At 54.2% G+C, this 23,751-nt stretch overlaps 1 long non-coding RNA gene across 2 annotated transcripts; it reads left to right on the top strand.

Moving 5' to 3' along the window:
* The first annotated feature begins 1,191 nt into the window (after positions 1-1,191).
* On the top strand, positions 1,192-21,863 carry LOC135363561 (uncharacterized). Of its 2 annotated transcripts, XR_010409219.1 has the most exons (4): positions 1,192-1,718; positions 2,377-2,577; positions 3,134-3,295; positions 21,202-21,863. It is a non-coding gene; the product is annotated as an uncharacterized LOC135363561 (long non-coding RNA). The 2 variants fall into 2 exon arrangements; XR_010409218.1 differs by lacking the exon at positions 1,192-1,718 and having other exon boundaries at positions 1,742-2,577.
* Positions 21,864-23,751: the final 1,888 nt, after the last annotated feature.

Here is a 23,751-nt window from a genome sequence, read left to right as displayed (position 1 = left end):
ATAGTATTTAAAAACACTCAGCTCAGCCTCTTCTACAAAGTGAGACAGTGCTTATAAACATTGCTAAAATAGTCCCTTAGCTATGATTACTTACTTCCCAACCATCGTAGTGTTTATATGGTATGACTATGACTTAACATTAGTCAAAATCTGCAAGGAAAGAACTGAGACAGTGTATGCAAGCTTTAGGGGCACTTCATGTTTCCATTAGTGTTGTGAAAATGAGCTACTCTTTTTTATTCTATAGTCCAAGGGAATGGTGCCAGACATCTCTGAGATGTCTAGGAGTTCTAAAATTCTGACTTTAAATTATCTGTGTGCTTCAGAGATTTGGGCAGGAGAAGGGGAGGAGCCCAGCATCTGTGAACATCTCTGTTACCTGTGTTGACCGTGGGACAGGTGAACTTCTCTAGGCATCATTTTGATTTTTTGGCACTATTGTTAAAGGTACTTTTGTCTCAAGTTCCTCCCTTTAGTAGCAATTCTAATGATAATGGAAATTTTTATCTTTTACCATCCGTGGGCCTGGATCCTGGGCTCCCAGAGAAGCTATCCTTTAACATTTTACCAAGGTCAAAATGACTGGGCCAAGCCTCAGAGTATGGGTCCTATTTCTGTCCCAAGCACATATTGTACATCTGGTTTGAGAAGAAAAAGATAACCCCAAAATGCCATTGCAAACATAAAGATAAGAAAAACAAAAGAACCTCTCTGGCTTCCATAAGATTAGTCATACCAACTTGTACAAACTGAAAACATAAGAGAAAGTCTGTCACTTTCTTGAATGTTCTTCCTCATGATGATATGTAGCTCTGTATGTAAATCAACACAGAACAAATATATAAACCTGCCTCAAATGTTCCTTCCCCGGAGCACTCCCTTTTTTGTGAAGACTGTGTCTCCCAGGCAGCTGTCCTGACTTGGGTTTGAATAAAACTCTCTTCCTTTTTCTCTAAAGTGTTTAAAAGGGTTTGTTCATTCAGTGTCGAGAATAACAATATGTTTTCTTTTTAAGTGAAAAATAAATGTTCCTCGTTCACAACTCCAACAGCAGAGAAGGGCGGCTGTTCTTCATCCTGGAGCTTCCCTGCAGAACCAAGCATATGTATATATATTCCAGCATAAATGGGCTCATCCTACAAGGATGCTTTGAAGGTCCAAGAAGCACTATCCAGTCCATGGGTGAGACCGGAAGGCGAAGCTCTTCACGTTTAGAGCATTAGTTTTTGGGTTTAAAACTGCCTTGGAAATGCGTGAAACCATTGCATTTCCTAAAGCCCAAAGCCTCAGAAGGTCCGAGCGCAGCTGATCTTGCCGGGAGCCGGGAACAGCTCTGCAGGCAGGGGTTGGTGCAGGAAGGGAAGGGGCAGGGCTCTGGGGGTGGTCTGCAGCCAGAGGCGGCCGCGGAATGGGCCGGGTGTGTGTGGGGGGGCGGACCCCGCCCATAGCCCCCGCCCACGCCTGCGCCGCCAAGCAGGTGTTGGCGTGAGGACGGGCCTCCTGGACCACCTGCCGTGGTAGGGAGCCGCGGGCCTGAGGGCGGGTTGGCCGGTAGAGGCAGGCGCGGCATCCAATGGGCTCGGGGCACCACCCTCCCCGACCAATCACCGCATGGGGGTGGAGTTACCTCTCTGAGGGAGGACCCGGAGTGGCCCCGGATGCAGAGGTGGGGCAGAAGGCCAGCTCCCAGAGAGTTCACCTGTAGAGTTCCCGGCTGGGTGAGACCACGCTGTGGGCCGGGGTGGGGTCCCGGGGGTAGGGTGCACCTCGGGTGGGAGTTAGGTCCTCGAAGGAGGCGGGGAGCGAGCTAATCCCGCGAACTCAGATGAGTTTCCTAATCGTTGAAAGTCCTTCAACGGGCCGTATCCCCCAGCCCCGTGAACTCCAGGGCTCCGCTCACCCGAGCTTTTTTGGGATGGGTTGCGGACATTTCAGGGTTTCCCGTGTTCCCCTGGAAGAGTGCACGTAAGGACCGCACACAGTCCCCAAGTTCAGTGGGGTGCCCCCTGTCCCCTGGCAGAGTGCAGGTAATGGACCTTGAGTAGCACCCCGAGTTCAGCAGGGTGTCCCCTGTTCCCCCAGGCACAGGTGTGGCGGTAACAAGCCCCAGAGCCGTCCTCCAACTTAGCATTGTGCCCCATGTTCCCCGGGTATGGTGGTAATGGGCTGTCAGGATTGTGCGGGAGGGTCCTCCAGGTGGGGGCCTGGAGGCTGGAGTAAACTAGACCCTACTCAAGTTGCATGAGGAACAGATGAGTTGAGGTGTTGATTTGGAAGAGTCATTTCGCGTTTCCAAAAATGTCAAAGTCATTGGTCTACTTTAGAATGAAGATAATTAGTACTTAAAAAACAAGTATGTGTTTCCCCTTCTCCCAGAAACCGAAGCAGGTGTGCTTGCCATAGGTCGGAGGTCCTACTTATCCCCACCTGACAGCACTTCTCCCCTCTGGCTCCATGAGACCCGAAGTTTTGAACATCAGCATGTGAGTCAGTGATGCTGCTTGTCACAGGACGTCAGCATTCAGAGAGAGCAGCAGGTCCATTTGGCACAATGTCATCTTCAAGTCAGGACTGGAGGTAAAACTTCTGATTAACCCCAAACCTCCTGGGCTTTCCTCTTTTTTCTAGTTGAGCTACGAAGTAAAACTTAAGTAGCTCTCAGCATTCTCCATTTGGTTCAAGAGTTACTTTCCCTGCGGGTAGAACATTGCAGGGGATCCGATTTTCTCTGTTCATTTATTGCTTACAAAATATATTCTGATCATCTGTTTCCTAGAAGTAACTTTTATTAGAAAGGGAAGGTGAAATTTACTCTTTGTGTGTTTTTAAGATATCTTTTGTTCCTCAATCTAATAGCGTTTATTCAATTGGGCCTAAGATATGGTTGAGCGGCCAGCATCTAGAGTTAGGTGGCTTTTTGTCGTCAGATACAGATTCGGATGATGTCTTGTCATTTGTCAAAGGTGATGTTTCATAATTGATTAGTGTTTTCATCAGAAGAGTTACAGTTAGGGTCAAGGGAAAAATCAAAATTATTCAAAGCAGGCTTTTACTGTTTAAAAGTTGAGCCTGAGTTTCTAGTTTTTCTAAATGTATCCTCTAGATATTTTGACGTGCTGTATTTTCTCTGTAGTTTCTTTGGTGGTGGAGTCAGAAGGAGAGTGTTTGGGAATTCTGGATGGAGGCATGCTGGTGTCAGGAGCACTGGGCTGAGTTCTGGAACTGCTTGCCTGAGCCTAGGTGCGTCAGGTTATCCCACAGAGCTTCCGTTGACTCCTTATGAAATTGCTGGAAGGTAATGTCTATGGAAAGTCTTTTTTTTTAAACATTTTATTTATTTATTTGACAGAGAGATAGCGAGTGGGAACACAAGCGGGGGGGGGGTGGGAGAGGGAGAAGCAGGCTCCCCACTGAACAGGGAGCCTGATGCGGGGCTCGATCCCAGGACCCCAAGATCATCACCTGAGCCGAAGGCAGACGCCTAACGACTGAGCCACCCAGGCGCCCCTCTATGGAAAGTCTTTTTCCACAGAAACTGTTCTGCCTAATGAAGAGCCATTAAAATTGAGGTGATTTGGGCTGAATTATTCTGTAAATAATAGTTTTAATCCCCCCGTCATAAGATATGGTATTTTATTATACAAGGAGTCCTCAGAAGGTTGCAGTGAAAGAATCCGATCTCAGAGCATGTTCATATTCCATTGATATGTTACTTACAGTTTGCACAGGTAGGAAGGTAAATGGAGAGAAATACGACAGAAGGGGAAAGTAGGTGTGAACCATTCATTAAGTAGCCTTCTACCTTTGGACCAGTGTCATTTTGGAAGAAGAGGGGGAATCCTGGAGCTCTGCAGCAGATGGGGGAGTTCCAGGTCTGGGTAAAGCTGACAGGGGCCTCAGAGGAGAGCTGAGTCCATTATGCAGGAGGGTGTGGGCAGGGCGGGCTCCAGGGCTGGCTGTGGGTCTCCCGTGTGAGAGTTGTGACAGGTGAGGGCCGTGAGCAGGTTCCTGGCTGAGGACAGGTGAGGCCCAGGTGGAGAGCTGGCCGAGCACCTTCTTCTTTGCCACCAGGCTCACCCAACACACACAACCTCATCATCTGTCCCTGTTAGTCCAGTTCAGACGTCTCAGAGTTGCCAGGCCGAGACGTTTGTTTGAGCTTCTTTCTTTGTGTGTGAAGTTTCAAAACTTTGATTATGGAAATGACGGGTCGTCAGAACATCTGTTACTCTTTCATTTCCTGCTCTTTTTTCTTTTTTAAAAATTTTTAAAAAATTTTTTATTTAGCAACTTTAAAAAAAAAATTTTTTTTATCCTGCTTTTTTTTCAATCACCAAAGAGAATCATTCCTGCTAGTGGAAGGGGCTATCTGTGTGTTTTTATTTCCCATTTTAATTAAACAATGGGAAAACAATCTTCAAAGATATTAAAAGAATCCTTTGTGAGTGTTCATGTTTTCCTGTTCCATGTACCACATTCCGATATTAGAAATTATGTTTTAAAGTAAAACACAGCCGCAGATCTGTAACAGGGTACGGTGCCCTTTGTGAGAGGGACACATGGAGAAGGAGTGTAGGTTCTTTAGGAGCTTGGGGAGTGTCTCGTCGTGCTCCCAAAGGAAATCGAGCCCCCTGTTAGCCTTCCCAATGGGGCTGCTTACCTGGTGGCCCATCTTGGGCTCTGGAAGCTTGACCCCGTGAGTCGCTTGCGACTTGAGCTGGGGAATTTATGAAGAAAACAAGGAATCCTGGAGGGTGCCTGCATCCTTTGTGCTCGGACAACTGCATGTCGCAAAGGAACCCATCACCCGTGAGGCGTGTCGGGATCCCTGAGGGTGTGGGCCTCGCTTCCTGGGCTGAGGTTGTGTCTTCCTCCTTATCTGGACCAGAGCCAGGGTGTGTGGCTATGGAGATCCAGACCCTTATGTGACCATGTCATTATTATTATTATTATTTTAAGAGAGCAATATAGACATTGACTTCGAGATACAAATATCAAAAGGAAAAACACAAGGTCAAATATATATATATAATGACTCAACTCGTGGCATGTCTCATTCGTATGGGTCATGTAGGGCTGCCCGTATGAGAAAGACGAAGGAGTTATATTTTGATAGAAGTGTGCTGTGCACACATAGTGTTTTATTCTCTCATTTGCCTTATTTCTCTGAAGGGAAACTAGAGCGGTGACTGGAGCTTGGTTTCCGACTTTAAGGAATGGGAGATAAGTGAATTGAAAGAGCAGTGTTGATGTTGACATGGTGCTCAGTGCCCAGTGAGCGAATGTTTGAAGCTCGGACTCGGAAGCGTTGGTGTTCAGCGAGGATGTTGTCCGAGTTTCTAGCACATGGAGTCACTTGGCTGGTGTGCCTCATCGGGCCAGTTCCTGCCTTTCTAAGGGCAGTTTGGAAGTGGCTTGAAACCCTAGGGCATTTGTGGAGTGGCCTGGATGGGACAGCTGTGTGGGCCAGTGTAGACACCACCCAGGGAATTCCAGAGGTAACGATGAGCACATATGTGAGGCTGGAGTTTGCTTCTCCGTGAGAAGCATTGAGCTGGAGTGGAAAGAAGTCGCTGGGTCTTATGACTCTCTGTGTGAGCAGGTCTGAGCCTGGCAGGGTAGTCGGATCAGATAGGTGGGAGGTTGTGAGGCCGTGGTGGTGGACCATCGCTCACGATGGGCAGGCCAGCTTGCTCCAGGGATAGGGACTGGGCTCTCCTCCCTGGCCAGCCCTCCTGCTGCAGATGTGATAAGAGAGTTGCTTCCTGTTTGGTTCTCGAGCCCTCGGCTCAGCAGGGTGGTTGGTGGGAAGCAGCTCACTCGCAGCATTATCGATTCTTGTGCAGTGTGCCCCCTGCTTCCTCAGAGGAGGCACAGCAGATGTCCTGTGCAGCAAAGCTTGGTTTGTGATGACATCACAGGAAAGAGGGACAGGTGCACCACTCTGCTTGACCACAGGAGGATTCCGGACTTCAATCACAGGTGGTTGGTGCAGGGAGGAGAGATGTTTGTTTCCCAGGACCTTGGGCAAAGGGAGATTTGGGTCCTGGGATGGGTCTCTGCTCAGCTTTCTCAGATGAGCACCTCAGGCAAGGAGAGGACGTGTGTGTGCTCACCTGTAATCGAGGAAAGTGTCTGGTTTCAGGTCTCATGGGCAGGTGGAGTCCTCGTATGGCTCATTTTCCTGATGGTGTTCAGGGTGCAGTAGGTGGACCCCCTTGTCCCGGGCATCCTGGCTGTGCAAGAGCTCTGGGGCACCTTTTCCCCGGGGCTTTGGACCAGGAAATCGGAGGTAGTCCATGGTGAAACCATCCGTGTAGGCCTCCGTTTCTGCCCTGCCGAGATGGACTGGTGACTGTGATAAGTTCTATATGTGGAAATATAGAGCAGGAGACAGGGATGGCATGCTGAAGGGGAGGTGGGGGTGGTGCTTGCCATTCACGTAGGGGCCAGGTGGGACTTCACTAGGAAGGTGATCCTTGAGTCAAGATCTAAAGAAGGTGAGTGATATCACATCAAGCGCATTCTAAACAGAAGGGAAAGCGTGTGCAAAGGCCCCGGGGCAGGAGCATACCAGGTATGTCCAGGAGCAGCAAGAAGGCCCTGTGGCCACAGGAGACAGCTTAGGACATGGCCTCAGGGAGGGGACAGAGGGAGACAGAAAGTCACTGCAGGGCTGTGACCCCATGGGACCCTGTTTCACTGGGCCTTCCTGGCTACAGTGCTGAGAACAGGTGACAGAGGGTTGAGGATGGGCAAGGGAGGTCCATGATGAAGCTTTTCCAGGAATTCAGGCAAGAGATGGGCTCCAGTATGGGCCAGACAGGTGGTCTTGGAAGAAGTGGTTAGTCCTATTCTGAGTACATTTTGAAGATGGAGCTCACAGGATTTGCCAATGGATTAGATATTGGGAGTGGCAGAAAGGAGGAATTGGGGTAACTCCCAGCTGTGGTTTGTTGTCCTGAGGAAGGGGAAGGAGGAGGTTTCTGGGGGTAGGAGGTAGTCCGTGTTCCCCATGCTGAGGAAGGTGCCTCTCACGGTGGATCTGCTGATGCGTGTGTCCGGGAGAACATTTAACATCTCCTCCCTCAGCAACTTTCAAGTACAAGTATCCCCCACTTTTTAAAAGTTCATGGTAAGACATTTGGGTTTTTTGAAAGATCTACGTCATTACTTGGCTTCAGTAACAGGAAGAAACCTGAAGAGGATTTCCCTCTTATGAAAGAAGTCGAAAAGTGAGCCTCGCGTTCAGCATCTGTTTTGCGGGGAGCCACTGCAGAGGCAGCCTGCACCCCAACCAGCTCCTTCCTGGGAACCGCTCTCTGCGTCCAGCCCTCAGCACTTTGAATCGTGTCTGTGAGCATCTGCTGTGTTTCATCTCCATTTATTTTGGGCATCCCTTAGGAAGTTGTGCCCTGAGGCCTAGGAAAAGCCAAAGAGAAGTCATTTTTGGAGTGTGAGCACGCTCACTATTTTTTCTGTATAAATGAATGGTAATTCCTCCTTTGGTTTACACCATTTCTGCTGTGAAAGGTTTCCTAGGAACACTTTCAAATAGCGGGGGGACCTGTACCCCATCCTGCAGGGTTAGCTTTAGTCTCCATGCTGCAGAAAACGTTCCATGACTTACGCATTTTATCACTCAAACATGTGCCTTTGACCACCTTCCCACGTGCCCCCCCATCCCCGAACCTGGCAACCACCCATCTGTTCTCAGTATCTATGCGTTCAGTATTTTTGTTTCCGTGTGGAATGTCCATGACAGCACCTGGTATTTGTCTTTCTGTGTCTGAGTTACTTAGCATAATGCTCCCAAGGTCTCTGTTTCGATGTCTGGTTACTGTGAATAATGCTGCAGTGAACATGCATCTGTCTTTTCGAGGTAGTGTTTTTGTGTTCTCCAAAGAAATCCACTCAGTAGAGCCATTCCTGGGTCATGTGATAGTTGTATTTATTTTTTTCAGGAAACTCCATACTGTTTGTCACAGTGGCTGCACCAGTTTACATTCCCACCAACAGTGCACAGGGTCCCCTTGTCTACACACCCTTGACCACACCTGGTGTCTGTCTCTGGGATGATTGTCGTCCCTACAGTTGTGAGATGATAGCTGATTGCGGTTTTGACATAGGTTTTCTTGACGACGATTAGTGATGTTGAACAACTTTTTCTGTGTCTGTTGGCCATGTGGGTGCCATCTTTGGAAAGAATGTATTCACATATTCTCCCCATTCTTTGTACAGGTCTTTTTTGTTTGTGTCTTTTGATTTGTAGGAGTGTTTTGTGTATTTTGGATATTAGTTTCTTCTCCCACATATGATGTGCAGATTGTTTTTTCTCATTGGGTAGGTCGCCTTTTAAGTTTTGATGGTTTCTTTTGCCACATAGAAATTTTTGTTTGATGTCGTTCCACTTGTTTATTTTTGCATTTGTTGCCTTTGCTTTTGGTGTGCGATCTAAAAGACTCTTTGCCAAAACCAATGTGGAGACACTTACTACCTGTGTTTTCTTCTCGGAGGTTTATGGGTTCAGGTTTTATATTCAAGTCATTCATCCATTTAAAATTTTTATGTGTGCTGTAAGAAAGTGATCTAGTTCCATTCTTCTGCATTTAGTGTCCAGTTTTCCAGTACCGTTCACTGAAGAGACAGTCCTTTCTCCATTGTATATTTTCTGCTCTTGTGTCGTAAGTTAAGACCATATATGTGTGGGTTAGTTTCTCAGGTTTCTTTTTGTTCTTCTTCTCCTCCTCCTCTTCTCTTCCCCTTCCTCCTTCCCCTTCCTCTTCCCCTTTTCCTCCTTCTCGTCCTCCTTTATTTTTTTGTTTTACAGTTTATTTTTTGGGAAAGTATTTTTCTTGTTGGAATATATGCAGTGTGGACTTTATTGATTACATGTTCATACTATTTGTTAGGACATTTCTCTGACATGTGTGTTTTTGTCAATGAGTTGCTGGATCTATAGCTTTCAACAGGTTTAACATTTGGGTAGAACTACTCAATAAATGTTATATTCTTCCATCAGATAAGGGACTGTGTCTGGTCGTCTTTTGTGATGCAATCAGTTGTGTTGATTGATATCTCTGTTTCCTTTTCCATGATAGGTTTATTAAAGCGATTTTAATATTTCTTAAAAACATGGATTCTAAATCATCCTTATTTAATAATATATATTTATATAAAACAAGTTTAAAGAAATGCATTTATTGGCATCAGCTGTTGAAAGAGGACATAAATATTAATTCCCATTCGGAGTTAATAATAATTGTATCAGAACTAAGTTTAAATATACCTTTAATGTACCGACTCTATGAATAAACTTTGCCAAAAGTGCTATGATTATCATTTTCTGAGCTTTCTCTTCTGTTCCACTGAGCTGTGTTTCTAGGCCAGTACCATACAGTTTCGATGACTACAGCTTTGTCATCTTGCTTGAAATGAGGGAGTGTGGTGACTCCTGCTCTCTTCTTCTTTCTCCCGATTGCTCTGGGTATTTGGTGTCTTTTGTGATTCCATACGAATTTTAGGACTGTGTTCTATTTCTTTGAATAATGCCACTGGAATTCAGATAGGGATTTCATCACATCTGTAGATCGCTTTGGTTGCGATGGACATGCTAACATGATTACTCTTCGGTTAACGAGCATGGCGTATGCTTCCACTTATTTGTGTCGTCCTCCGTTTGTTTGACTCATCCATTCCCCGTCAACACACCCGTGTTTTTCCTTCCTTTTCCACCATGTGTTCAGTGTACCAGCTCTTTCTCATTCTTGGTTACTTTTAATCCTAGATTTTTTTTTTCTTGATGCAATTGTAAATGGCATCGCCTTCTTATTTTCTGTTTGTGAAGGTTTGTCATCGGTACACAGAAATGCAACAAGTTGGGGCGCCTGGGTGGCTCAGTCAGTTAAGCATCTGCCTTTGGCTCAGGTCATGATCCCGGGGTCCTGGGATCGAGACCCACACTGGGCTCCCTGCTCAGTGGGGAGTGTGCTTCTCCCTCTCCCTCTCCCACGTACCCTGCTTGTGCTGTCTCTCTCTCTGTGTCAAATAAATAAATAAAATCTTGAAAAAAAAGAAATGCAACAGGTCTCTGTATATTGACTTTGTATTCTGCAGCTTTACTGAATTTGTTTATTCTAACGGTTTTTTGGTGGAATCTTTAGGGACTTCTATATATAGTATTATGTCATTTGCAAATACTGACAGTTTTCCTATTTGGATTTCATCTTTTCTTTTTCTTTCTTTCTTTCTTTCTTTCTTTCTTTCTTTCTTTCTTTCTTTCTTTCTTTCTTTCTTTCTTTTTGTCTAATTGCTTTGGCTAGGGCTTTCAATACTGTGTTGAATGAAAGTGATGAGAGTGGGCATCTTTGCCTTGTTTTTGATCTTAGTGGAAATGTTTTCAGCTTTTCAGCCTTGAGTATGATGTCAGTTGTGAACTTTTCATATATGGACTTTGTTGTCTTGAGGTGTTCCCTCTGTACCCAGATGGTTTAGAGTTTTTATCACAAATGCATATTGAACCTGTCAAGTATTTTTGTTGAGGTACAGCTGAATGTGGGGGCTCGCTGGGATAGGCATGCAGATGTCTCCAGGTCATAGACCTTTCCGTAGTTCCACATGGCACGGGATCCTTCTGGGTGGCGGCCTGAGTCCTCTCCTATTCCTCAGGTGTCCCCAGTGCCTGGGGCTTTGTATCCAGGACTCTGGGGACAAAGCCATCAGAACCCAAGCCAGGGTTAGGGTTCGGGACTAGGGGCATAACAGGTCCGATCTGCAAGCACCGTGGCAGGCTTTCCAGGGGACTGAGTTGAGGGCGTCGATCAGGATGAATGTCATGCTAGGGATTTTGGCCAGAGTGCCGCTGAAAGCGGGGGTTCGCTAGGATGGGCATACGGAGTTCCCAATGGCGAGGTTTCCTTCTGTGTGGCAGTCTGAGTCCTCCGGTATTGCTCAGTCGTCACCAGTCCTTGGAGTTTAGAGGAAGATCTCTGGGGACAGGCCCTTCAGAAGCCAAAATAGGGTTAAGGTTAGGGCTTAAGTGCATGGTAGGCCCGATCTACCAGGACTGTGGCAAGCTTCCCGGGGGGCTGTGTTGTGGGCGTGGGTCAGGGTGAGTGCCAGGCTGAGGATTTTAGGCCCGACCGCTGAATGTGGGAGATTGATGGGGTGGGCATGCAGGTTTCTCTTGCCCTGAATGCTTTCTGGAGTCCAAATGGCAAGGTTTCCTTCTGGGTGTCAGGCTGAGTCTTCTGGTACTTCTCAGGTGGTCTCAATTCCTGGGGCTTTGGAAACAGGCCTCTGAGGATCGACTCCTGAGACTCAAAGCTAGGTTGCAGTTAGGGCCTAGGGCCTTGGCAGGTTGAATCTACGGGCGCTATGGCTAGCTTCCTGGGGGTCTGAGTTGAGGGCATGGGTCAGGGTGAGTGTGAAGCTCATGGTTTGCGGCCAGGGGGCCAATGAAAGTGCATGTATGCTTTAATGTGCATACAGTGTACTCCTGCTATGAAGCCTTTCCAGAGTTCCACATGGCGCGTTTTCCGTTTCAGTGGCAGGCTGAGTCCTCTGGTACTGGTCAGGTGTCCTCAATACTGGGGATTGGAGGCAGGCCTCTGGGGACAGACCCCTCAGCAGCCTCCACAGGATGACGGTTAGGGCCTGGGGGCATGGCAGGCCCCAAGTGCCGGCGCTGTGGTGAGATATGGGTGGTTTGACTTAAGGGCGTTCATCAGGATGAGCGTCAAGCTCATGGATTTCGGGCAAGGGGCCGATGATACTGGGGGTTCGCTGGGCTGGGCATGCAGTATCCTTGTGCTCTGAATGCGTTCCGGAGTTCCCAAAGGTGTGTTTTCCTTCTGGGTGACAGGCTGAGTCTTCTGGTCTTGCTCAGGGGTCCCCATCTCAGTGGCTTTGGAGCCAGACTTCTGCACACAGACCCCTGAGAACTCAAATTAGGGTTAGGGTTAGGGCCTCCGGTCATTTTGGCCCAGATCTGCCCATGCTGTGCGAGCTTCCCGGGGCTCTGAGTTGAGGGCGTGGGTCAGGAGGAGTGTTAGGCTCAGGGTTGGCCTCCAGGGGGCCCCTAAAAGTGCAGTTTCGCTTGGATGGGCATGCAGATTTCTCCTGCTATGAATGCTTTCCGGGGTTCCAAATGGCGGGGTGTCCTTCTGGGTGGCGGCCTGAGTCACTCGATACTGCTCGGGTGTCCCGAATCCTTGGGGATTTGTCGCCAGGCTCTGGGGACAGACTGCTCAGAAGCCAACCTAGGGTTAGGCTTAGGGCTTGGGGGCATGACAGGCCTGATGTGCCAGCCCTGTGATGAGCTTCCCGGGGTCTGAGTTGAGGCCGTGGGTCACGGGGGAGTGTCAGGCTCAGGGACTGCAGCCTGCACACGTTGAACTTGGGGTTCGTTGGGATGGACCGGCCCAGTTTGCTGCTCTGAATGCGTTCTGGAGTTCCAAGTGGCACGTTTTCCTTTTCAGTGGCAGGCTGAGTCCTCTGGTGCTGGTCAGGTGTCCGAAATCCCTGGGGCTTTGGAGCCAGGCTCTGGGGACAGACACCTCAGAAGCCCTCACAGGGTGACGGTTAGGTCCTGGGGGCACGACAGGGCCAACCTGCCAGCACTGTGGCCTGCTTACCGGGGGTCCATCTTGAGGGCGGGTCAGGTTGAGTGTCAGGCTCAGGGTTGGCCGCCAGAGGGCTCCAAATTCGTGCGTGTGCTGGGATGGGCATTCAGAGTTCTCTTCTGAACAGTTTCTGGAGTTCCAAGTAGTGTGTTTGAATTCTTTTTGGCAAGCTGAGTCCTCTGGTGTCGCTCGGTTATTGCCATCCCCGGGGCTTTGGAGCCAGGCCTCTGGGGACAGAAACTCAGCAGCCAAGCGAGCGATTGGTTTAGGGCCTAGGGGCATGGCAGGCCCGACGTGCGAGCACTGTGGCCTGCTTACCGGGGGTTTGTTTTGAGGGCGGGGGACAGGTTGAGTGTCAGGCTCAGGGTTTGTCATCAGAGGGCACAAAATTTGTGAGTTCCCTGGGATGGGCATTCAGAATTCTCCTGCTCTGAAAGCTTTCCAGAGTTCCCAGTGGTGCGGTTTCCTTCTGGGTGGCAGCCTGAGTCCCTTGATAGTGCTCGGGTGTCCCGAATCCTTGGGGATTTGTCGCCAGGCTCTGGGGACAGACCGCTCAGAAACCAACCTAGGGTTAGGATTAGGGCTTAGGGGCATGACAGGCCTGATGTGCCGGCGCTGTGATGAGCTCCCCGGGGTCTGAGTTGAGGCCGTGGGTCGGGGGCAGTGTCAGGATCAGGGATTGCGGCCTGGGTACGTTGAACTTGGGGCTCGTTGGGATGGACCGGAACAGTTTTCCTGCTCTGAATGCTTACCAGAGTTCCGAATGGCACGTTTTCCTGTTTAGTGGCAGGCTGAGTCCTCTGGTACTGGTCAGGTGTTCCAGATCCCTGGGGCTTTGGATCCAGGCCCCTGGGGACATACCCTCCAGAAGCCTCCGTAGGGTTACGGTTAGGGCCTAGGGGCACGGCAGGCCTGCCCTGCAAGCACTGTAGCATGCTGTTGGGGGTTTGTTTTGTGGGCGTGGGTTAAGTTGAGTGTCAGGCTCAGGGTTGGCCGCCAGAGGGCGCCAAATTTGTGCGTTCCTTGGGATGGGCATTCAGACTTCTCCTGTTCTGAACGCTTTCCGGAGTTCCAAGTAGTGTGTTTGAATTCTTTTTGGCAAGCTGAGTCCTCTGGTGTCGCTCGGTTATTGCCATCCCTGGGGCTTTGGAGTCAGGCTTCTGGGGACAGAAACTCAGTAGCCAACCTAGGGATACACTTACGGCCTAGGGTCATTTCAGCCCTGATGTGCCCACGCTGGGGCAAGCTTCGGGGGGCTCGGGGGTCTGAGTTGGGGGTGTGGGTCAGGGTGAGTGTCAGGCTCAGGGTTTGTGGGCAGGGGACCGTTGAAAGTGGCATTTCGCTGGGATGGGCACGCAGAGTTCTACTCTGAAACGTTTGGCCCGAGTTCCAAATGGTGCGGTTTCCTTCTGGGAGACTGAGTCGTCTGGTATTGCTCAGGTGCCCCCAGTCCCTGTGGCTTTCGAGCCAGGCCTCTGGGACCAGAGCCCTCAGATGCCAATGAGGGATAGGGTTAGGGCCTAGGGGCATGGCAGGCCCGACGTGCCAGCACTGTGGCCTGCTTACTGGGGATTGTCTTGAGGGCTTGGGTCAGGTTGAGTGTCAGGCTCAGGTTTTGCCGCCAGAGGGCGCCAAATTTGTGCGTTCCTCAGATGGGCATTCAGAGTTCTCCTGGTCTGAATGCTTTCCCGAGTTCCAAATGGTGCGTTTTCCTTCTGGGTGGCAGCCTGAGTCCCTTGATATTGCTCGGGCGTCCCGAATCTTTGGGGCTTTGGAGCGAGGTTCTGGGGACTGACTCCTCAGAAGCCAACGTAGGGTGAGGGTTAGGATATAGGGGCACGGGAGGCCTGATCTGCCAGCGCTGCGTCGAGGTTCCCGGGGGTGAGGGTTGAAGGCGTGGGTCAGCGGGAGTGTCATCTCTTTTCTTAGGGTACGGGTTAGGGTATGGGTGAGGTTACGGGTGAGGGTATGGGTACGGGTGAGGGTACGGGTTAGGGTTAGGGTACGGGTGAGGGTACAGGTTAGGGTTAGGGTACGGGTTAGGGTATGGGTTAGGGTATGGGTGAGGGTACGGGTTAGGGTTAGGGTACGGGTTAGGGTACGGGTTAGGGTTAGGGTACGGGTTAGGGGTTAGGGTTAGGGTACGGGTTAGGTTTAGGGTTAGGGTTAGGGTACGGGTTAGGGTGAGGGTTAGGGTTAGGGTCAGGGTCTCCCTGTCCTCTGCTGTATAGAGACCATTCTCCTCCAGTAACCAGATTGATCATTTCAGAACATAACCTTTGAGCCTCTCTGCGATCCGCTCCCCACCTGTCTGTCCTCTCCAGCCTCACCTCTCCCACTGCAGCCCCCCTCTGTGGGCCACCAAGCTGTGTGGTTGTCCCACATGTGCCTTGGGCCTGACTCCAATCCTTTACATTCTCTGTGCCCTCTGCCAGGAGCACTCTTCTCTCCCCTTGCATCATGTCTGGCTTGTTCCCCCATTGGCTGGGCCTCTACTTGCCCCCTGGTGACCTGACTCATGTCTGCTGGGTGTATGTGCTCGTCCCCTATTTAAATGTAGTATCCACCTTCCCTGTGTGAGCGATTTACTAACCTGCGAGGTATGGGGTAGGCACAGGGAAGTAGTCTTAGTGCCTGTGTAAAAATGTCAGTCTCAGGGCGCCTGGGTGGCTCAGTCATTAAGCGTCTGCCTCGTGCAAGGTCTCGTGCTCGAGGTGCTCTAGCTCTGTATCGCCCACTTGCTGACCGTGGGTGAGATGCTGACCCACCGGTTAGGCTGGGAGCTCCGAGGGCAGGGAGGGTGTCTGGGGGTCCCCTCTGTGTTCCAGCGAACAGACACAGGTGTGGATGATGCACGTGTGGAAGAAAGCGCGAACACAAGAGTCTGTGGCCCAGACCTGTCATCTGTAACAACATCCGCCGCATCACGGTGCTGTTGGGGGAATCCCACCGATTCACTAAACTTTGAAGTGCTACCACCTCCCAGGCACTGTTCTGGGGGTTGGGGACCCAGCGGTGAGGAAGCACGGTCCCTGCTCACGTGGGGCTGGCCGGAGCAGAGCTCAAACGAGGACTTCAGGTCCCCGGCAAGTGTCTCTGCTCAGCTGGGGGCAGCTGCCGGGAGCAGCGGGTCAGGCCCTTGTCCCCGTCTGGCAGCTCAGGACCGACCCGCGTGGGGCGCGTGGTGAAGGGGATGCAGGATCCTTGGTCTGAATCCCCCCGTAGCCATTACCCCCATGTAGCCGGTCCCGTCACCGTCCCGAGTTTTGTCATCCATGAAGTGGGCAGGGGAAGAAAGCCGTTCGTGGGTTCAAGAGCCCTATCCAAGTGCGGAACTGGGTCTAGATCATCTCTGGAGGGGGATTCAGCTCCAGCACCTGCCCCAGAGCTCGAGCCAGGTCCTACACCGATGCGTGCCGCAGCTCCCGAGACTGGGCAGCTGCAGCTTCGGCTCTCGCGCCAGCTCTGGGATCAGAGCCCGGTTTGGAGCTTGAGCAGCTCCAGCACCAGCTATGGAACTCACCAGCCAAGGACCAGCACCTTCACCGTCACACCCTCGCCATCGTGCACGAGGTCAGGAGAGGGGCTGGGGGTGGGAGGGTCCCTGCTGGGCAGGTCACCCCGGGTACCTTGGTCACTCCACTCAGAGCTCCCCCTCCCCACCCCTCCCACAGGTCACAGCCCCAGGGATCCCCACCCCTGCTTCCCAAACAAGGCTCAAGGTGGACAAGCAGACCTGGGATGTTGGAAGTTGAGGCTTGTACCTTCAACACTGTATACATGTTGACCCAGAAACTCCACTTTATGGATTCTGTTGCAAATAGAGGTTGATGGACACGGTGTTCCCTTCAACAGGGTGGGAGTGAGCTGCCCACGCTAGGTGATGGGTGCACCTGTGGCCTGGGATGGGTGCTGCTCACTGTTCTCCCAGACAGGGGTGCCCGTCACCCTTCTCTCCCAGGGACCTCCGTTTCCTCACGTTCTCGCCAGGGCTGCTGGTCCCCAGACCAGACACCTGCCAGTCTGAGGGTGACCAGTGCTGCCTCCCTAAGGTTTCCTTTGCCAGAGTCCTTCCCCGGGAGCTCCTGCATCTCTGACTCCCCCCATGCCTGTCCCCCTCCCCTTGGACTTGCATGCATTTCGTCTCTGTCCCTGTGGAACCCAGTGACTTGGAGCATGGTTTGGACCAGAGGCATGGGAAACCTTTCTGTGGCCTTGGGTTGTGAGCAATGCTTTGGCCCTTTGGGGTGTGTCTTCCAGCTTTCTGCATTTCCCTGGTTTCTCTGTGGGTCACAGGAGGAACCAGCCCTTTCCTGTCTGGGGTCAGGCTGAGGTGTCCCAGCAGGAACAAGGGTCTCCGCCCCGAGATTGTGTCAATATTTACCAAAGGGGGCTCTATGGTTCCATCTCATCTGTAATCCATCGGGGATTTCAACATCAAATAAGGGAAATTCTATGTCAAGTCAACCCAGAAAAGAAGGAGTCCCCTTTGAAAATAGGGGGGCAGACACAAAGGCCCATACTGTGTGATTCCACGTACAGGAAACATCCAGAACAGGTAAAGGAACAGAGAGAGGAAGCAGCTTAGGGGTTTCCAGGGAGGTCTTCTGGTTCGGGGACTCCTTTGGGGAAGCAGATATTCCACAGCCATGTTCTGTGGTGTGGTGGCCCAGCGTTGGGAATGTACTTGATGCTCCGGACTTGTTCAACTGAAAACAATTCATTTTATTTAAAATGAATAATAAACAGCATATAGGACATGGAAAGAGAATAGAACAGTTAATACGAACCAGAGAGAAAGAACATAGGGGAAGGGGATGAAACAATCTGGCGGGGCATCGGGGTCGGGTGATGGAGCTAAGGGTAATGGTACAAGGAGCTCTCCCCATGAGGATGTGGGCTCTGGATGTGGTTCTGGGAGCCCTGCAGGAGCAGGAGGAGGGGCAGGGCCAGATGCAAGAGCAGGGCCAGATGCAAGAGCAGGGCCAGGGGCAGGATCCACGGTAAGAGCTGGGTCAGGGGCAAGTACAGGAGCACAGGCAGGGCCAGGGGAAGGGGCAGCGGCCCTGGAAAGCAGGGGAAGGGGCATCGGCTCTGGCAGGTGCAGGAACAGGGACACAGGCAGGGGAAGGGGCATCGGCTCTGGCAGGGGCAGGGGCAGGAACAGGGACACTGGCAGGGGAAGGGGCATCGGCTCTGGCAGGGGCAGGGGCAGGAACAGGGACACAGGCAGGGGAAGGGGTATTGGTTCTGGCAGGGGCAGGAACAGGGACACTGGCAGGGGAAGGGGCATCGGCTCTGGCAGGGGCAGGAACAGGGACACAGACAGGGGAAGGGGCATCGGCTCTGGCAGGGGCAGGAACGGGGACACTGGCAGGGGAAGGGGCATCGGCTCTGGCAGGGGCCGGAACAGGGACGCAGGCAGGGGAAGGGGCATCGGCTCTGGCAGGGGCAGGAACGGGGACGCAGGCAGGGGAAGGGGCATCGGCTCTGGCAGGGGCAGGAACAGGGACGCAGGCAGGGCAAGGGGCATCGGCTCTGGCAGGGGCAGGGGCAGGAACAGGGACGCAGGCAGAGGAAGGGACAGGTGCAGGGGCAGGGGGTGGGTCAGGGGCAGGAATGGGCGCACACGCAGGGGCAGGGAAACGGGTAGTGAAAGGGGAAGGAGCTGGGTCAGAGGCAAGGATAGGAGCACAGGGAGGGGCTGGGGAAGGGACAGTTGCAGGGGCAGAAGCCGAGTCAAGGGCAAGAACAGGAATACAGGCAGGGGCAGGAGAAGGGGCAGGATCCAGGGCAGGAGCTGGGTCCGGGGCAAGAACAGGAACACAGGTAGGGGAAGGGGCAGGTGCAGGGGCAGGAGGTGGGTCAGGGACAGGAACAGGACCACAGGCAGGGGCAGGGGCAGAACCCGGGTCAGGGGCAAGAATAGGAGCACAGGCAGGGGCAAGGGAAGGGGCAGGATCCAGGGCAGGAGCTGGGTCAGGGTCAGGATCCGGATCAGGGGCAAGAACAGGTGCACAGGTAAGGGAAGGGGCTGGTGCAGGGTCAGGAGCTGGGTCAGGGGCAAGAACAGGTGCACAGGCAGGTGCTGGGGAAGGGGCAGGTGCAGGGGCAGGAGGTGGGTCAGGAGAAGGGACATTGGCTCTAGCAGGGGCAGGGGCAGGGGCAGGGGAAGGGGCAGGAGTTGGGGCAGGGGCCGGAACAGGAGCACAAGCCGGGGAAGGGAAGGGGGCAGGTGCAAGGGGAGGGACAGGGTCTGCCGCATTGGCACGTACAGGACCCGGGGCAGTATCTGGGTCAGGGGCAAGAACCGGGGCACTGGCAGGGGTAGGGATGGGTCGGGGGCAGGAGCAGGGCCACAGTTCGGGGCAGGTGCAGGGGCGGCGGCTCTGGCAGGAACAGGGGCAGGCCCAGGGGCAGGCTCTCCGGAGGCAGGTTGTCCAGCAGGCCCTTCCTGGCCCCCGTCAGGCTCTCCGTGGGCGGGTGCTGGGTCACCTGCCGGCTCCTGGTCTCCTGCTGAAGTAGCAACCACCACCCCTCCGTCCAGAGCTGCCGGTGGAGTTGGAGCCGGCTCTAGCTCCTCAGGTGGTGGAGCAGCTGTGAGAGGAGAAAAGCTCAGCCCGAGCCTGCTCTCCGTGGAGACAGAACCCAGCCCAGGGCCTCCCAGAGAAGCCGCAGCCAGGAAGGAGCCCTCCCCGGGGCGTCTCCCCGACCGCAGTCCACCCGCTGGGTGCTCTGAGCCCAGTCGGTGCTCCAGGCCCCACACCAGGCTCTGGGGGCTCCTCCCTGTGGGGCCAGCCCCCACCCTTCCACACACACCCACGGGCACCCAGCCCCGGGCTTCTCAGCCTCAGGCTCGGCCTCCGTGGGCTCCGGCTCCTGGAGCACAATGCAGTCAATGACCACCAGGGACAGTGGTCTGGGTGGTGTCGGAGGCCTCTCCCCGCAATCCCCAGCACCTGCTCCAGGGGAGTCCTGTGGGGTCACGCTCCAGATCCCGGACATGGAGTGGGTGTCCGCCAGCCTCGTGCCGATCTCATCGGAGGTCTGCAAAGACAGGGACGGGTAGCCGGCCCGGAGGCATCCCAGTCCTGCCCGGCCAACCTCCCTGTCCCCTGCCCAGTCGCCCTGCTGCTCCCAGATCAGACACACACCTGTGGGTGCACAGCCCTGCACGCGGGACAATGACCCATCCCTGCAGGGCGATCGAGATAAACCCTGGGCAGAAGCTCACAGCCCCCCACACCCCGTCCCACCCAGCCAGCCTGGACCTTGAACATGACCTGCCCATGGGTTATCTGACCCCTCATCAGCCTGCTCTTGAATGGCGTTGGCCCACCCCACATGACCCCTCTTCACACACACACACACACACACACACACACACGCACGGAGGGGAGGGGACCTGGGGCTGCACAGGTGGATTAGACCCTGTGGGGCTGGGTGGCCGGCTCTGGGCCTCCTGGTGTCACCTTTCGGGCCTTCCGGCCAAACGGCCAGAGGCGGCGGGGAGCCCTGATCGGACATCCCCAGCGGGGGCCAGCGTTTGCAGGGCGGGCTTTCTTCAGCCTGCAGCATCCAGACTTAGGGAGGCAACAAGCCCACATGTTCATGGTTGGATGATCTCCAATGAAATGAGCTGGGCAGGGGGCTGTCTCTGGAATGTGGGTGCCTTGTTACCTGGGTTCCAAATTCTGTTGGACTCTGTTGTCAGGGAAGTGAGGTCACCACTGCCTGGGGTCCCCTTACCCAACTTCCTCCTCACACAAGACCCCCACCCCCGAGGGCCCCCTCCCCCAGCTGCTCAATGCTCCCCCTCCCCCCATGCCCCATCCATACAGTGACTCCCTCACAGCCCACCCACAGCCTTCCCAAGGCCTGGGTGCAGCCGGTGTCCCCGCTGTGAGGACACAGAGCTGGCTTCAGACTGGGCTCCTGTGCGTGCCCAGGGCTGTGGCCCTGGACAGACCCTGTGCCTCTCAGGGCCTCCCCAGGCTCCCCATCTGCACAGTGGGGTGTTCTGGCTTCTACTCCTAGGGACGCCATCAGGGGTAGGACCTCTACATACATTCCGTACTTGCTATCACAGGAGGCTGGGGCACACTTGGCAATGCAAGGATGAGCCAGGGGCTGGGCGGGACATGGAATACAGCTCAGAGGGGCCTGGGTCTGCTCTGGGGTCTGGGCAAAGCCACCGCCTTCTTGCCTGTTCCCAGCCCCTGTGGGAAGGTTGCAATGAACGGATTCCGACCTTGTCCCCTGGTGACGCACACTTCCAGGGGCTCCCATTAGGTTTAGGCTCAGGCCCCGGGGCCTCGTCTGCGCCCATGTACTGGGCAGTCCCCACAGTGGTTCCCGGGCATTCCCGCATCTTGCTCACACATCCCTGTGGAATCCCCTCCCCTCCGGGGTGGATGGCCTGTGTGACCGCGCTCTCAGGAAGTGAATGGGGCAAAATGCTGGGATGTCATTTCCAAGCTGATGGAGGAAAGTCTGTGACTTCTTCTGGTTCCCTCTGTCGTGTGTTCATTCTCTGTCTCCTTATCTCTTTCTGTCTCTTTCTCTGTGTCTCTCACAGGAGCAGGATCTGTGGACTCCAGGGGTGATGTGAGAAACCTCAGAAGCCTCCCTTGTCCGTGTTTCCCTCGTCTGTCCTGGTGCTCCATTCCTTCCTAAGGCCTTGTCACCCGGACCAGAGCAGTGAATCTGGAACCTCTTCCAAATGGAGACCCGGAGGCTGCAACAAGGAGGGTCTTGGCCTTGGTCCCCAGACTAGTGGTCAGTGCTCTGCCACGTTCTGCGTACCCAGGTCCTCAGCCCCCCAAGCCCCCAGTCTGTCCCCTGCTCAGAAGGACCTCGAGGGAGTACAAAGCATTTTCCCAGGACTGGGAGCACAGTGGGTCGGGGATGGAGATCCAAGGCCAATAGGCTCTTCCACAAGCCTGTGGGACCCTAGGGACACTGCATCTCTACAGCCCAAGTGACAGAAGAGTAAGCTGAGGCCTTTGTGCTGTAGCCCCTCTGGACTTGGGGGTGGGTATCTCTTCCTGCTTCCAAGTGCCCAGGCTGGTGATGGACACCGGAACCCAGACCCTGTCCTCTCCCAGTGCCCTGGCAACCCTTCGGGGCCCCTTGGGGACCCCTGACCCTCAGCCTGGCCTGTCTCCCCTCCCCATGCTATGGATCTGGGTCCTTGCCAGGAGTCCTGATGCCCTGCCCCATGGCCCAGCTGTCTGCAACCTGTTTCTTCTTTCCCCCCTGTCACCCACCTCGCTCCCAGGGTGTCCTCCCCTTCTGACCCCCAGCTGGGCAGTCAGAGTGGTGTGGGTGTGGTGTGTGTGTGGGGGGGTGTGTGCAGCTGCACGTGCCTCTACGTGCCTGGGGATGCCAAGGTCATGTCCCCACATGGGACGGGGTGGGTAGCTCTTCCCGAGGATCTGAGGGGCTCTCACCCCCAAAGCAAACCTCATGGGAGGGTTGGGACTGGCCTAGGACTGGAGAGCAGCTCCTTGGACTCTGCACCCCTCAGTTGTCCTGGGCCAGTCCCTGCCTCTCTTGACGCAGGCTCCCAACTGTCCCTGAGGGTCGGACATGGAAAGGCTTGAACGTGGCTGCTCCTCCAGGGGTAGGTGGGGGACAGGTGCACCAGGCACGCAGGCCTCCCCACCGAGAGGGCCAGCCAGGTGTGTCATGGCCAGGTGTGCACAGACGACCTGCCCACAGCTCCTGTACCATGACCCAGCCCTGCGGCAGATGTGCACGAGACCCATGGCTCCGCACCTGACCGGTCCCCCGCATTCCCTCACCACCTCGGAGACAAGGGCTCTTCTTCGTCCTAGGGCCCGTCATCCTTTGGACAATGAGAGCAGAGGGATCCGTATCTAGAGGAGGCCGGCAGGGCGTCCCACGGAACGTCGTGTGCCCATGTCTGCTTTGTCGTCTAGGCTTAGCGGCGGACCCCCACCTAGAAAGAGGCCCGCGGGGCAGGGACATTTGTCTGCCCTGTTCCCTGAATTATGGAAAATGTCTAGAATGGGCTTCCTGTCCATGTGTGGAGTCGATGAAGCCCAGCCAGCACCTTTCAGATGTCTGAGTGGCTCTGGGGCCCCTCTGCCAGCCCCCAGGGATCCCTGCTCTGGCTCCACCCAGGATGGGAGCCCCAGATGGAATCTGAAACCTCCTCACAGCCAGGAATGCGGCTTTGCCCGGGACACAGGACACCGAGGCTTGGGGCAGAGAGCTCCTTCACGGTGGAGAGGAACCGCCTCAGCCCCAGGCCACCCTCCCCGTGGGCCGGCCACAGGGTCGGGGAGCGGTCCCAAGAGGCCCGACGGCAACCCCGTGTGTGGGGCCTGGCCTCGTGGCACGCAGGGTCCCCAGGAGACACCTGAGGTTTGGAGAGGGGACGTGCCAGGCCCGAGACACACAGCCCGCAGGTGAGGGGGAGCCTCCGGGTGGGACGGGGGGCCCTGCTCACCTTTGTGAGCAGCAGGTGTGGGAAGGGCTAGGGAGGCGTTCCTCTGGGAGGTGCTCCGGGAGAGGGGCCACAGGAGAGGGCCTGGCCCGGCTCCACCAGCTTCCTCAGGCTGTCAGCACGGACCGCCCACAGCCTCTGGCTCGCCCCCAGCGGCAGGGCCCACTCAGGTTCACGGTGGGGCTGATCTTTGGATAAAGGAGGGACAATTCACAACACACAAACTGCAAAACTCTTCCTGTCCGTGTCCTGAAGTGCAACAGAATATCCAAATTGGTTCGGATCATCTTCCACGTATGTGAAGGGTGATTTTGTACCTGGCCAAGGCTGGGGCTGGACCGGGTGTGTGTGTCTGTGTGTGAAGGACCAGGTGTGTGTGTGTGTGTGTGTTTGAAGGACTGGGTGTGTGTGTGTGTTTGGCGTGTGTGTCTGTATGTGTGGGTCTGTGAAGGGAGCAGCCCAGACCCCTTGGGTTGAGATCATGGCCACGTAAGGGGCACAGCCGTCGTGGCACCCCGGGTCGTCAGTGTCCCGGATGGCGTCGGGGCAGGAGACCCTCCCGGCCCTCCCCGAGCCCGATCCTGGAGCGCCCTCGTCCCCACACTCCCCCTGAGCCCGCACCAGCCCTTACCGACTGCCTGGTGCACGTGCCCC

The sequence above is a fragment of the Mirounga angustirostris genome, unplaced genomic scaffold, assembly GCF_029215605.1.
Source record: "Mirounga angustirostris isolate CCGP_5_RB_7025 unplaced genomic scaffold, mMirAng1.0.hap1 SCAF_2, whole genome shotgun sequence".
Taxonomy (NCBI): domain Eukaryota; kingdom Metazoa; phylum Chordata; class Mammalia; order Carnivora; family Phocidae; genus Mirounga; species Mirounga angustirostris.
This window is presented reverse-complemented; position numbering and strand designations above follow the sequence as displayed.